Genomic DNA, 16,285 nt, shown 5'->3' with positions numbered 1-16,285 from the left:
TATATATATATATATATATATATGCCACATCTTCTTTATCCATTCATGCATTGATGGACATTGGGCTCTTTCCATACTTTGGCTATTGTTGATAGTGCTGCTATAAACATTGGGGTGCATGTGTCCCTTCGAATCACCACACCTGTATCCCATGGATAAATGCCTAGTAGTGCAATTGCTGGGTCGTAGGGTAGTTTTGTTTTTAGTTTTTGAGGAACCTCCATACTGTTTTCCAGAGTGGCTGCACCAGCTTGCATTCCCACCAACAATGCAAAAGAGATCCTCTTTCTCTACATCCTTGCCAACATCTCTTGTTGCCTGAGGTGTTAATGTTAGCCATTCTGACAGGTGTGAGGTGGTATCTCATTGTGGTTTTGATTTGTATTTCCCTGATGATGAGTGATGTGGAGCATCTTTTCATGTGTCAGTTGGCCATCTGGATGTCTTCTTTGGAGAAGTGTCTATTCATGTCTTTTACCCATTTCTTCACTGGATTATTTGTTTTTTGGGTGTTGAGTTTGATGAGTTCTTTATAGATTTTAGATAAAAACCCTTTATCTTATATGTCATTTGCAAATATCTTTTCCCATTCCATCAGTTGCCTTTTAGTTTTGCTGATTGTTTCCTTCTCTGTGCAGAAGCTTTTTATATTGATGAGATCCCAATTGTTCATTTTTGTTTTTATTTCCCTTGCCTCTGGAGACATGTCTAGTAAGAAGTTTCTGCAACCCAGGTCAAAGAGGTTGCTGCCTGTTTTCTCCTGGTTTCCTGTCTCACATTTAGGTCTTTCAACTATTTTGAGTTTATTTTTGTATATGGTGTAAGAAAGTGGTCCAGGTTCATTCTTCTGCATGTCACTATCCAGTTTTCCCAGCACCATTTGCTGAAGAGACTCTTTTTTCATTGGATATTCTTTCCTACTTTTTCAAAGATTAGTTGGCCATACATTTGTGGGTCCATTTCTGGATTCTCTAATCTGTTCCATTGATCTATATGTCTGTTTTTGTACCAGTACCATACTGTCTTGATGAATACACCTTTGTAATACATCTTGAAATCCAGGATTGTGATGCCTCCAGCTTTGGTTTTCTTTTTAAACAATACTTTGGTTATTCAGGGTCTTTTCTGGTTCCAAGAAAATTCTAGGATTGTTTGTTCTAGCTCTGTGAAGAATGCTGGTATTATTTTGATAGGGATTGTATTGAATATGTAGATTGCTTTAGGTAGTATACACATTTTAACAATACTTCTTCTTCCAATCCATGAGCATGGAATGTTTTTCCACTTATTTATGCTTTCTTCAATTTCTTTCATAAGCTTTCTATAGTTTTCAGTATACAGATCTTTTACCTTTTTGGTTGGGTTTATTCCTAGGTACCTTATGGTTTTTGATGCAATTATAAATGGAATAAAATTTTTGATTTCTCTTTCTGCTGCTTCATTATTGGTGTATAGAAATATAACTGTTTCTGTACATTGATATTATATCCCGAGACTTTGCTGAATTCATGTATCAGTTCTAGCAGGTTTTTTTTTTCTTTGGTGGAATCTTCAGGTTTTCAATATAGAGTTATCGTGTCATCTGTGAAGAGTAAAAGTTTGACTTCTTTGCCAATCTGTATGCCTTTTCTTCCTTCCTTCCTTCCTTCCTTCCTTCCTTCCTTCCTTCCTTCCTTTCCTTCCTTCCTTTCTTTCTTTCTCTCTCTCTTTCTTTCTTTCTCTCTCTCTTTCTTTTCTTTCTTTCTTTCTTTCTTTCTTTCTTTCTTTCTTTCTTTCTGATTGCTGAGGCTGGGACTTCCAGTACTATGTTGAATAACAGTGATGAGAGTGGACATCCCTGTGGTATTGCTGACCTTAGGAGGAAAGCTCTCAGTTTTTCCCCATTGAGGGTGATATTAGCTGGGGGCCTTTCATATATGGCCTTTATGATGTTCAGGTATGTTCCTTCTATTCTTACTTTTTTGAGCATTTTTATCACGAAAGGATGCTGTATTTTGTCAAATGCTTTTTCTGTATCTATTGAAATGATCATATGGTTCTTATCCTTTCTTTTATTAATGTGGTGTATCCCATTGACTGATTTGTGAATACTGAGCCAGCCCTGCAGCCCAGGAATAAATCCCACTTGACCATGGTTAATAATTCTTTTCATGTCCTGTTGGATTCAATTTGCTAGTATCTTGATGAGAATTTTTGCTTCCAGGTTCATCAGGGATATTTTCCTGTAACTCTCCTTTGTTGTGTAGAACACCAAAGTGGTCTTTGTCTGGTTTTAGAATCAAGGTAATTCTGGCTTCACAGAATAAGTTGGGAAGCATTCCTTCTATTTCTATTTTTTGGAACAGTTTGAGAAGAATAGGTACTAACTCTTCTTTAAATGTCTGGATGCATTTTAAAGTCCTTAACAACCAGATTTAGCCACACTTTAAACCTAAACATTTCATTTCTTTTCTTATCCCTGAAAAACTGCTTTGTAACAACTTATGAGATGATTGGGGTCAGGAATGGAATGAAAATATGAATAAATGCATGATCCTTTTTGAATTAAAAATTCCTACAAAAACAGTGGATGCCACACTCAATTATAAACTGTAAAACTGATTTGTTGTCCAAAGTAAGTAAATTTGGGACTGACATATTGTATTGAAATAACTACATCGCTGCTTCCTTAAGTTAGCCACTAACAGTTAAGAGCTGAGAGAATAACTAAAGAGCTTAAATAAAGGGTCTAGATGATTTTACCAAGTGCCCTAAAATACATGAGCAATAACAACATAGAGGCAGATGCATATACAAAGAAAGGTAGAACCACTGTGATAACACTCATTGTCAAGTAGCATCAAATACAAAACAAGTCTATGACATAACATCCTAGGAATAGTGGATGATGAAGCTCTTGCCTAATACTTTTGTCCTGACTCCAGAGATAATGTCTGAGTAAGGTGTAGTACACTTTGGTATTTATACATGGAAGACAAGATGTGCTTTATTTTCATCATTAATTCATTAACTATTTTTTTTCCTCCTTCCCTCCCTTCTTTCCTCTTTCTTTTCTTTCTCTTTTCAGTGCCAGAATTTGGAACAAAGGAAACATGAACAAAAGGGTAAATAAAACATCCAGGTTGGAATGTAATGTAGTAAGCAAGGTGGGGAAAAGAAAAAAAAAAGTTGTTCAGGTAAAGAAGAAATTATGTATTAATGAAAGGAGCAAGAAGAAAATGAATCAAAGGAGAAAACTCCAGTACAGAGATGTGCTAATAAATGTTTAACAATAGATTCTTCTGAACAAAACTGTATACATATATGAACTAATCATAAATTTTAATAGCACAAAGGATTTGTAACAAGCAATTTATAATAATAAAAATACAAAAATCTATATACCATACATAAGTATATTCTACATACATAACTATGATTTATACAACCATAACTTCAATTTGACTTGCTATTTCTTGACTATTTCACTGCAGTCAGTGAACTCTATGGTCTAACATATGGTCTATCCTGGAAAATATTCCATGTGCAAATGAACAGAATATAGAGTACATTGTTGTTAGGTGGAGTGTACTATAAATGTTTGTCAGGTCTATAGTGTGGTTCAAATCTTCTACTTTCTTTTTGATCTTCTGTCCAGTTGTCCTATCCATCACTGAAATGGTAGTATTGAAGCTTCCAACTATTACTGTGGAATCAACTGTTTCTACCTTCATTGTGTCAGATATTTCATTTGTTTGTTTGTTTTAGAGACAGAGCACAAGCAGGGGAGAGAGGCAGGGAAGGGAGAGAGAGAAAGAAAAGGAGAAAGAGAGAATCCCAAGTAGGCTCCATGCTCAGCACGAAGCCTGACACGGTGCTCGGTGCTCAATCCTATGACCCTGGGATCATGACCTGAGCTGAACTCCAGAGTCGGATGCTCACTCAACTGAGCCACCCCTCAACTGAGCCACCCAGGTGACTCTGTCAGTTTTTGCTTCATATATTTTAGTGTTCTCTTATTTGGAACATATATGTTTACAATTGCCATATCTTCCTGTTGTCTAGACATTTTAATCATTATGATTTGGCCCTCTTATCTGTAGCAACTTTTTGACTTGCTGTTTCTTATAAAATTCATTATCCATTTTTATTATTCAAATAAATCAGTTTATGAATAAATGCTTGATGGGTAATTTTTTTTTTGTATACGTTAACCAAAATGGTAAAAGTGAAATAAAAAAGACTTTTGGAAATTTACCTGAAATGAGAAACTTCTTTGCTGAATCATATCACTTTTGGATAATGGAAGAGTATGCCCTCAACTTTTTGTGCTATATTCAGTGTAATGCCTATAGACACAACACACCTAAATGTTTAATCTGCATTATTAATATTTTTTCCACTACTTTCTTAAATCTATACCCAGAGTTGGCAAACTGTCATCCATGGGCCAAATCCAGTCCATTGCCTGGTTTAATAAAGTTTTATCAAAACACAGCCATGCCCATTCATTGAATTATAGTCTGTGACTGATTTTGTGCTACAATGTTAGAGTTGAATAGTTGCAGTAGACACCACCTGTCCTGCAGTCTGAAATATTTACTACTTGGCCTTTCCAAAAAAAGAAGGAGAGGAAGGAGGAGGAGGGGGAGGAGGGGGAGGGGGAGGAGAAAATCTATACCTGACATGGACAATGAGCAAGATAATAAATAAACCCCTGATTTTTGGTCTTTGCTGATTTCCAAGATGCATCTTAGTCAAATTAACACTGAAGTGCTAAAAAGTTAGCAAGAACTGAGATAGACTGATATTCTTTCTGTATCTGATAAACTATAAATAATTATGACTTTAAAACTATAATAGAGGGGCGCCTGGGTGGCTCAGTCGGTTGGGCGTCCGACTTCAGCTCAGGTCACGATCTCGCGGTCCGTGAGTTCGAGCCCCGCATCAGGCTCTGGGCTGATGGCTCAGAGCCTGGAGTCTGCTTCCGATTCTGTGTCTCCCTCTCTCTCTGCCCCTCCCTCGTTCATGCTCTGTCTCTCTCTCTGTCTTAAAAATAAATAAATGTTAAAAAAATTAAAAAAAAACTATAATAGAAAAAGTTTAAACACATGGATGTTTAACATTCTAAATAAGAGTTCTAAGAAAGAGAATCCAATGTCTTAGTAAAAGCAACATGATTAAAAAATATATCTACTCCCACCATGGCCAGTTTTAAGCTACCAGCAGGACATTGGTGAAAGTGTTGTGAGGAGAAGCAGGAGAAGCCCACATGTGATGATGAATTTCACACGTCAACTCCAGGTGCCCAGATTAAACATTGTTTCTGGGTGTGTCTGTAGGGTATTTCTGGATAAGAGTAGCATTTGAATCGGTGACTCAGTAGACTGCTCTCCCCAAAGTGTATAGGCATGATCCAATCCACTGAAGGCCTGAATGGAACAGAAGGTGGAATAAGGAGGAATTCACTCCCTGTTTTCCTACCTCATTTTTGAGCTGGTACATCTCACCTCACCTTCTCTGGCCCTTCACCTGGGATTTACATTGTAGGCTCCCCTGCTTCTCAGGATTTTGGACTCAGACTGAATTATGCCATTGGCTTTCCTTCGTCTCCGGCTTACAGACAGCAGATCATGGGACCTCTCAGCCTCCACAATCATGTGAGCCAATTCTTCATAACAGACCTCTTCGTATATAATAAATTTCACATATGACTGAATGAATCTATGTTTACATATGCAGGTATATATGTGTTGACCCTTGAACAATGCAGGGGTTACAGGTGCCAGCCCCCTGCACAGTTGGAAATCTGCATGTAACTTCTGACTCCCCAAAAGCTTTACTACTAATAGCCTACTGTTGAGTAAAAGCCTTACCAATGACATGAGTAGTCAATTAACACATATTTTGTATGTCATATGTATTATATTCAAGACACTGAATTCTCTTTCTTAGAACTCTTATTTTGAATATTAAACATCCATGTGTTTTAACTTTTTCTATTATAGTTTTAAAGTCATAATTATTTATAGTTTATCAGATACAGAAAGAATATCAGTCTAAGTTCTTGTTAATTTTTTTAATGTTTATCTTTGAGAAAGAGAGAGAGAGAGAGAGAGCGCGTGCGAGGGGCAGAGAGAGAGGGAGACACAGAATCTGAAGCAGGCTCCAGGCTCTGGGCTGTCAGCACAAAGCCCAATGCAGGGCTCAAACTCACAAACTGTGAGATCATGACCTGAGCTGAAGTTGGATGCTTAACTGACTGAGCCACCCACGAGCCCCTCAGTTCTTGCTAATTTTATTATTTCTTGTAATAAAGTAAGACAGAAAAAAGAAAATGTTACTATGAAAGTTTTAAGGAAGAGAAAATACATTTACAGTACTGTACTGTATGAAAAAAAAAAACCTACATGGGGCGCCTGGGTGGCGCAGTCGGTTAAGCATCGGACTTCAGCCAGGTCACGATCTCGCGGTCCGTGAGTTCGAGCCCCGCGTTGGGCTCTGGGCTGATGGCTCAGAGCCTGGAGCCTGTTTCTGATTCTGTGTCTCCCTCTCTCTGCCCCTCCCCCATTCATGCTCTGTCTCTCTCTGTCCCAAAAAAATAAATAAACGTTAAAAAAAAATTAAAAAAAAAAAAAGAAAAAAAAATCTACATATAAGTAGACCCAAGCAGTTCAAACCTGTATTGTTTGAGAGTCAGCTGCATATCTCCTACATGTTCTGTTTCTCTGGATAACCTTATTAATATAATACATTCTACAGTATTTCTAGTATAAGGATATAATAGATGTAAATAACCTTAAGATCATGAATGCAGAAAAGTGTATTTATTAAAAAAATGGTGAATTTTGAATATACCTATATATTATCTTTGTTTTTAATAGAAAGCAATTAATTGTAATTTATGTAATATAATTTTTAATAATGGCTATAACCAGATCACAAATCTGGTAATTTAATAAACCATTCTCCCAAGTCAATACAAGCCTACTCCAGCCCATCCTTTCTGCACACAAATGCAGGAAACAGTCTCTTAACAAAATCATAATCCCTTCCACATCTCTTAGGTAGACTTGGAAATAAGGATAAGATGGAAATTATAATTCCCAAGTATATCATGACTTCTTCCTTCATTATCAAATGCTTTTTCTTTTATCACCTGTTCTCCTGGGTTCTATGAAATATTCTTTGCTCATTACTTTTAGGAACAGAGGATGTACTCTGGCTTCACCTACCAGAAATCATTCATCATACCTGGGAGGCATTCACAGGGGAGAGGCTGAAATCAAGCTCTCCAAACAGAAATGCAAACAAACAAGAAATAAGAAGGTAGAGATCTGCTTCCTATCAAAACACTTGCCCAGGTGTCATATCTCCTGAGGCTACCTTTTATTTTGTTCTTGGCGTTACAGGTACATAACAGGGCAGAGATGAGAGATGTCCAATTAGTGTGCAGATAACACGCACAGCAGGAATCAGGGATAGCCAGGCTTTCCAGCTGACAAGAATACATCCCACTGTCCCTGCAGTGTGATGGATCTAATTAAAAAGGACCTAGGGTCAGAAAAACAGTGGTGTGATCATGGATAAGCACAACACAACTCATGTTACTGTTTACTTACAGGGAAAGATACTTCTCCCAGTTACATGCTTGATGTGGCTGGAGGAGAGCTCACAGTTCTTATAAAAGTGTGCAGTTTTCACTTCTCTTTCTTGTGACATATAAACTATGCTTTAGGTTCCTTGAAATTCTTGTCTATATAGGAAAGTATTTCCCATGTAGTCAATGATTTACTTGACCAAAAATAAATAAGACATAAGCTTTACCTCCACTTTCTGGTGCTTCTCATCCTCTCCTCCTTTTTTAGCTGTTAGTATCAGTCTAAAGCAAAAATGTTATGTAAAACAGAAATGTAATGATTTGCCAGTGGTTATGGGCATTGGATGACTGAAGCCAGCACCAGCTACCTCTATGATCTAACTCCCAAGGTCTCAATATCCCTACCTGTAAAGTGGAGATAAAATAGTACCTGTCCCCTATTCCTAGTTGTCAGGAATAAGTGAATGAAACATATATAATGTGCTCAGAGCAGTGCCTTCAACATAACAAGTGCTCAAGAAACTCAGTGATCACCTCCATTGCTATCATCACATAGCAATCAGTACTCGTTTTGTATAAAAATAACAAAGAGCACATTTTAAGATTATATCTAAACATCTATTAAAATGAGTTAAATATAGATCTTTTATGAAATTTTCCACTTAAATGTCTAGTTCCTGTGGCAATTCTAAGTAGGAAAAATATTTTAATCCACTCTGTACTACAGTGATGGAGATTACGTTTGTTTTCTTTTTTAAAACAATTTTTAATGTTTATTTTTGAGAGAGAGAGAGAGAGAGAGAGAGACAGAGCACAAGCAGGGGAGGGGCAGAGAAGCCAGAGATACAGGATTCGAAGTAGGCTCTGGGCTCTGAGCTGTCAGCACAGAGCCCAACACAGGGCTTGAATTCATGAGCTGAGCTGAAGTCCGACATTTAACCGACTGAGCCAACTAACACTCCTATTTTCTTCTTAATAAAGTTAGTACCTGACTATATTTAAATTTATCAAAAACAAGGAGAAAAATGCATGTTTACTCTGGTCATGTCTGTGATAGCAAAACAGTGGGCATGAATTAACTGCCTCTCAGCACAGGTAAATATGGTGCATTATGGGAAGTGCACACAGCTGCCTTTAAAAGAATGAGGAACTCCCTTTATACTGTTGGCCCTTGACCAACAGGGGGGTTGGGGTGCCAACACCCACCCTTCATGGTCCAAAATTCACATGAAACTTTTAAGTTTGCCAAAACTTTACCAGTAGCCTGCTGTTGACCAGAAGCCTTACCAATAATAGAAACCATTGATTAACACATAGTTTGTATGTTATATGAATTATATATTGTATTCTTATACTAAAGTAAGCTAGAGAAAAGAAAATGTTATTAAGAAAATCATGAGGAAGAGGAAGAGTACATTTACAGTACTGTACTGTATCTATTGAATAAAACCCTTGTATAAATGAACCCATGATGTTCAAGGGTCAATTATGTACTTCCACCCAAATGTCTGAAATAATATCATTGAGCAGGGAAAATGTCTAAATATTACCAAGGAGGGAAATGAGGCAAAAGTATGTAAGTTTAGGGGCTCTCAGGTGGTTCAGTCAGTTAAGTGTCCGACTTTGGCTCAGGTCATGATCTCACGGTTCCTGAGTTTGAGTCCCGTTTCAGGCTCTGTGCTGACAGCTCAGAGCCTTGAGCCTGCTTTGGATTCTGTGTCTCCCTCTCTCTCTGCCCCTCCCTTGCTCACACTCTGTCTCCCTCTCTCAAAAATAAATAAACATTAAAAAAATTTTTAAGTATGTAAGTTTATTTTTTAAAACTCTGTGAAAAAACTGGGGCATCTGGGTGGCTCAGTCAGTTAAGCATCCGACTTAGGCTCAGGTCATGATCTCGCAGTCCGTGAGTTCGAGCCCTGCGTCGGGCTCTGTGCTGACCGCTCAGAGCCTGGAGCCTGTTTCAGATTCTGTGTCTCCCTCTCTCTCTGACCCTCCCCCGTTCATGCTCTGTCTCTCTCTGTCTCTCTCTGTCTCAAAAATAAATAAACGTTAAAAAAAAAAACTATGTGAAAAAAACTGTATGTTTGTGCACGTACATGTACACACAGATGCACATAAATATGAATGCACAAAAAGAGAGTTAGATGCCTCATAAAGTAATTACCCAGTGTGGCAGGGAGTGGGAGGCAGAGAGTGAGGGAGGAACTTTCATTTTTATTCTAATTTATGTATTGCTTGCATCTTTTATAACAAGAATCTATTAATGTTTTATTTCATATTAAAAAAGGCAAACAGTGTCTTCTCATTTAAGACGAAATACTTACCAACACACATAATGCATTATGTTGTACTGATCTGCATTTGAAGAGCATTCTGTTATGCTTTCATTTAAAAGCAATGTAAGAACTAACACACAGGGCTGTCAATCACTGTTTTACACTTGAAACTAATGCAACATTGTATGTCAACTATACTTCAATGAAAAATACATTTTTATTTATTTTTTTAAATGTTTATTTATTTTTGAGAGAAAGAGAGAGACAGAGCGGGAGAGGGGGAGGGGCAGAGAGAGAAGGAGACACAGAATGTGAAGGAGGCTCCAGGCTCTGAGCTGACAGCACGGAGACAGACACGGGGCTTGGACTCGTGAACTGTGAGATCATGGCCTGAGCCGAAGTTGAATGCTTAACTGACTGAGCCACCCAGAGGCCCCAAAAATACATTTTTAAAAAGAGCAAGAAAAGTGTGAAACTAAATCCAAAACTTTTGCAGAATGAACCAAAAAAAAAAAAAAAAAGGCCTAGAGAAAGATCTTTAAGCAAATGTTTGATTCTGTAATATTTCATTGTATGAACAGCCTCCAATGAAACAAAACGTGATGAGGCATTTTAAAAGGCTTTTGAAACCAACAATGCTTTTTCTTGTAATTAACCTAAAACAGCATGTTTACTTAAAATCCCAAAATGATTTTTTATCTTCCCCCCGGGCTCTTAGGAAAATAGCAGCCGGGAGACATTCACTGATTGACTCACTCACAGGCGCTCTGGGCCAGGCGCGGCACCAGGCCCTGGATGTAGGACAAGGCACAACACAGCTGTGGCTGTTTCCCCTCCGTTGCTTTGCCAAGTAGGAAATGATGGGGGCGTGGGGGGAAGGCCAGTCTCTAGAGGAAAACGGAATGCCCTAGGGAAAGAATAACACAGGTGGGGAACCTCTGGGTGGTCCAGGAAGGCCCTTCAGGGGATATACTGCTTATTCCGGAATCTAGAGCATAAAAAGGAACCTCCCACTGGCCACTTTGGAGGAAGAACAGCCTATGCAGAGAGTGCAGCACTAAGAGCAGCCCAGGTGAGCAAGAGCCCAGGACTCCCTCTGCTGGGCCTGGGGTGCAGTGGGGGGACCGAAGGGCACCCTGGGAAAGCTGGGGTGAGGAGTGGGGGAAGCCCAGGGACAGCATGGGAAGTTTGGGGGGAAATATAGTGAGGGGGGGTTGTACCAGGGTAAGCTGTAAGGGAGGGTGAGGGGATGTTAAGGACCCCCACAGGAGGCTGTAGGAGTATGGAGACATGCGGGAGGCCTAGGGGAAGAGTGGGAAGCTGGGGGGTTGGCATCACTAGAGGCTCCATGGAGGAGGAGTGGGGCAGGAGGGCTCCAAAGGAATAGGAAGCAGGAGGGGTCACATCAAAGAGCTCACAGGCCACAAGGAGGGCTCTCTGCACAGCATCCTATGTGTGATGGAAAGCACGTGATTGAATTTATATCTTAAGAGGCTCTCCACACAAAAATGTGTGAATGAATTTTGAATCCTACACACTGAGAAAATACATACATACATATATATGTTCAGAAAACACATGTTCGCATGCAATAGTATTGGAAATCAACAGTAAAAAAAAAAACAGCAAAAAAAAAAAAAAAAAGAAAAAAGAAAGAAAGAAACTCTAGCTACCTAGAACTTAAGAACATAAATTTAAGTAATGCTTAAATAGCAAAGCAAAAATGAAATTACAATTTCAGTGTAATTCAGTGAAACTCAGTGAGAGCACTGGGTTATCAGTAGTACCCCTGGCACTTAAGTATAAAAGGTAGAAAATAAACATAATATTCCTTGGGAAAGCAGAAGGGGGTTAACAAAATAAAGATGGTAGGGGCACCTGGTGGCTCAGTCAACTGAGAGTCCAAGTCATGATTTTGGCTAATGTCATGATCCCAGCATCGTGGGATAGAGCCCACATCAGGCTCTGTGCTGAGTGTGGAGTGTGCCTGGGATTCTCTTTCTCCCTCCATCTTGCTCTCTCTCTCTCTCTCTCACTCAAAAAAAAAAAAAAAAAAAATGCTAATACTTAAAAAAAAGCACAGTCAACAAAACAACACATCTTGATTAACAAAACTAGCAGCTGGGTCTTTGAGGAAAAACAACTAAAAAAAAAAAAAGATAAACTTGGGGCAACTGGATGGCTCAGTTGGTTAAGCTTTGACTATTGGTTTTGTCTCAGGTCATGATCTTACAGTTTGTGGGTTTGATCCCCATTTCAGGCTCTGTGCTGGAAGTGTGGACTGGAGCCTGCTTGGAATTGTCTCTCTGTCCCATGCTGGGGTGTGCACATGCATGCTCTCAAAATAGATAAATAAGCATTAAAAAGAAAAGCTTTAAATCAAGGCAGAGGAAATATAATTTGGCATTAGAAATCAGAGAAAATAGGAGTCCCTGGGTGGCTCAGTCAGTTAAGTGTCTGACTCTTGATTTTGGCTCAGGTCATAATCTCAAGGTGGTGAGATCGAGCCCCACATTGGGCTCCGCACTGAACATGGAGCCTGCTTAGGAATCTGTCTCTCTCTCTCTGCTCCTCCCCTGCTCATTCTCTCTCTCTCTCTCTCAATAAATAAACATTATAAAAAAAAGAAATCAGAGAAAACATATCAACCAAAAGACTTTTAGAATTATAACAGCCTTATTGAGGGACAAATCACATACAATTCAAGAAAAGTTTACAATTCATTGGTGTTTAATATCTTGACAGAGTTGTGCAGCCACAATCCATTCTAGGACATTTTTATCTCTTCAAAAATAAACCTTAAGCTCTGCCCAAACTCCCTACTTTCCTTTAAGGCCCCAGCCCTAGGCAACTATCATTCTAGTTTCTATGTCTATAGATTTGCTAAACAGTTCTGTTTTAATTATAAAAGAACATTACCCATAGTTTTATAAGAATACATCAGAAAACAGATGAAATACACAATTTTAGAAAGATATGTATTAACAAAAATTACCAAGAAAATGTAAATAACACAATGACCCTATTAAAAAATTTAAAAGCAGCCAAATCAACTCCCCAAGATGTAACAAACTTGAATAATTCCTTGGTTATTTAAACCATTTCAGAACACAGATCGAACCAAATGCCTCCAAGTATAGCATTCCAATCCAATACTTAATTCCAATACAAAAACTGGACAAGTCTATGACCGAAGGTAAACCGTAAGTCAATCCCATGTATGAATTTAGGCATACAGCTCTTAAACAAAATATTAGCAATTTGAATGCAGAATAACATGTATGCCTTAAAAGCACCCGGATCAAGGAGGGCCTATTTCCATAATGGGAAGCTGGTTCAGCATTAGAAAACCCATTAATTCAAATCACTACATTAATAAGCTAAAAGAGGAAAGTCGTATGATCAGCTTCACAGATGTTGAAAGATGGTGATAAAATTTACATGCATTCTTGATTAAAATAAAAATCTTAGCCAGCCAGGCTAGACAGAAGTGCCGTTAAGTTATCAAGGGCACCTTTCTCGTAAGCTGACAGCAAACATTACACTAAAGGGTGACCTCTCAGGTCAACCCTTTTCACTTTCAAACCTGTGAAAGTCAGGAATAAAACATGGTATAAAAAAGGTCTCTTATTAGTCAAACTTTTTCCCTTGTAAATCCTCATCATGAGTAGGAGGTGACATAGGGTTTGGGCTGATCCAGACTAACTTGGGGAAAAGTGACCTGAAAGTTCTGACTTCCGGTGTCACTGCTTTCTTGGACACCACAGACCAATGTGGAAATGCTCTGTCTGCCTCATTTGCCCTTCGGGAGACACCTGAGCAGGAGAACTCTGGCAGGCAGGCCTTGAGGCTCTGTGACTACAAACGTGTGATTAAAAACAACTGCTGGAGGGGCACCTGGGTGGCTCAGTCAGTTAAGCTTCTGACTTTGGCTTAGGTCAGGATCTCATGGTTTGTGGGTTCAAGTCCCGCATTGGGTTCTGCGTTGACAGCTCAGAGCCTGGAGCCTGCTTTGGATTCTGTGTCTCCCTCTCTCTGTCCCTCCTGCTCTTATGCTCTGTCTCTGGCTGTCAAAAATGAATAAATGTTAGACAAAACAAACAAACAAAAAATCAATTGCTGGAAAGAGGCTGTGGCTTCTCTGAGTCAAGTAGCCTGTGCATACTTGAACCTCTTCTGTGAGAGCAGTAAACAGCTTTGTAGCTAATGAACAAGTTAAGCTGTTGGACCTCCTAATGGTGTGAAGATGCTCTCTCCCTTCTTTCTGCCATGTCTCCTACCCTGTGTCTATGATGCTCAGTGGTTAGATTAAAAGCATATTATGTTGCAGGGTACTGAATGCCAACTTAAACCCATGTCAATCAATGTGAAAAGCCAAGAAAAAATATATGGACATAAATATTCATAATAAATGGACAACACCCTTCCCTTATTTTCACATAAATATGGTAGTCCACCTGGAAATGAAAAAGATATATTGGAAAAACTATTAGAGTGAATAAAAAAGCTCTATAAAAGAAAAATCAATAGCATTTCTACTTCTGGAAAATAAGAGATATACCTTTTCTTATTTCTGTAAACACAACCCAAAACCCCTATGTTATATATAAAATGTATATTAAAACACTCTGAAAAGCATAGACTGGTTAGGGACCTCAGGACCCAGGGAAGGGAACAGCGATGAGTTTCCTGGGTTTTCTTTTTGCCTCATATATCCCATATTTGGAGATGAAGGCTAAGCTCCCCTCCACCCACAGTGTTGAGGGAAACGACACAGAGAGCTTGGGCTTCTACCCCACAGTAATAATGAGGCCCTCTCCCACCCCCTGTCAGTATAAGCCATCTGGGGAGCAGTCGTGAGGCACCCCCACTCTTCCCAGCCAGGCAGGTATAATTAGAGGCCTACCGGGGAAATGCAGTTCCTGCCCCTGCTTATAAGAAAATTAGTAAGATCTAGGGGTAAGTCAAGAATTCTTACACTTGACACCCAAAGCATGCTCCATAAAAGCAAAAATAGATAAATCAGACTTCATCAAAATCAAAAACTTTCGCTCTGTCAAAGACCCTATTAAGAGGATGAAATAGGGATAAACAACTCACAAAGCACATCTTTGACAAATGACTAGATCTAGAATACAAAGAATTCTCAAAACTCAATAGTATTAAAAAAATTGGGGAAAAGATATGAAATATGACCAGATGCTACACCAAAGAGGATATACAGATGGTAGTGAAACACAGGAAGAGCTGTTTATCATCATTATTCATCAGGGAAATACAAATGAAAAGCACCATGAGACATCACTCCATACCATGAGAATGGCTCAAGTTAAAAAAAAAAATGACAACACCAATACTAGCAAGGATGCAGAGAAACTAGATCTCTTCTTGTACGCTGCTGGTGGGAATGTAAAATGATATTGGCAATCTGGAAAACAGCTTGGCAGTGTCTCAAAAAAAAAAAAAAAGAAGAAGAAGAAGAAGAAGAAGCATGCTCCTGCCATACACAACCCAGCAATTCCTGGGTATCTATATCAGAGAAATGAAAAATTATGTTCATGCAAAAAACTTTACATGAATGTTCATAGCAGCTTTATTTGTAATAGAGTGGAATTAGTCCAGATGTCCTTCCACAGGTAAATGGTCAAACAAACGATGGCATATCCATGTAGTGGAATACTGCTCTATGGAGTAAACTGGAAAAAACTATTAGGCTGTGCAGGAACCTGAGTGAATCTCCAGAGGATTATGCTGAATAAAAAGACCCAATTCTAAAGGTTAAATATTGTATGACTCCACTTACATAACGTTTTGAAAATTAAAAAAAAAAACAAAACAAAACAGAGGGGCACCTGGGTGGCTCAGTCATTTAAGTGACTGACTCTTGATTTCGGCTCAGATCATGATCCCAGGGTCGTGGGATCAAGCCCCAAGTTGGGCTCTGTGCTGAGAATGGAGCTTACTTGAGATTCCCTCTTTCTCTCTCTCTCTCTCTCTCTCTCTCTCTCTCTCTCTCTCTCTCTCCCACCCTCTACCTCACTCATGCACTCTCTCTCTAAAATAAAGAAAGAAAGAAATGGAGTATTCTAGTGGACTAGTGGCTGCCAAGGGTTAAGGAGGGAGAAGGGGTAGAAGGGAAGTGAGTATATCTATAAAAAAGCAACATGAGGGAACTTCATAGTGGTAGAAATGTTCTGCATCTTGACTATATCAATGTCAGTAACCCTGTAAGATGTTACCAATGCAGGAAACTGGGAAAATCTACAAGATTTGTCTGCATAATTTCTTGCAACTTTTCACAAATCCATTATTATCTCAAAATGAAAGTTTTAATTTAAAAAAATCAATAGCTTTCCTATATTACAGCAATAATCATTTATTTAAAAAATGATGAAAAATACCCTTGACATTAGCATCAAAAACTGCAAAC

At 38.8% G+C, this 16,285-nt stretch overlaps 1 protein-coding gene across 5 annotated transcripts in view; it reads right to left on the bottom strand.

The window, feature by feature from the left end:
- The window catches only part of ENTREP2 (endosomal transmembrane epsin interactor 2), a 469,222-nt gene that overhangs the window by 111,119 nt on the left and 341,818 nt on the right, over nucleotides 1-16,285 (bottom strand). The gene's annotated exons all lie outside the window — the stretch shown is intronic.

The sequence above is a fragment of the Herpailurus yagouaroundi genome, unplaced genomic scaffold (genome assembly GCF_014898765.1).
Source record: "Herpailurus yagouaroundi ecotype Mexico unplaced genomic scaffold, PumYag 185, whole genome shotgun sequence".
NCBI classification, from domain to species: domain Eukaryota; kingdom Metazoa; phylum Chordata; class Mammalia; order Carnivora; family Felidae; genus Herpailurus; species Herpailurus yagouaroundi.
Note: the sequence above shows the minus strand (reverse complement) of the source record. Positions and strands in the feature narration are given on the sequence as shown.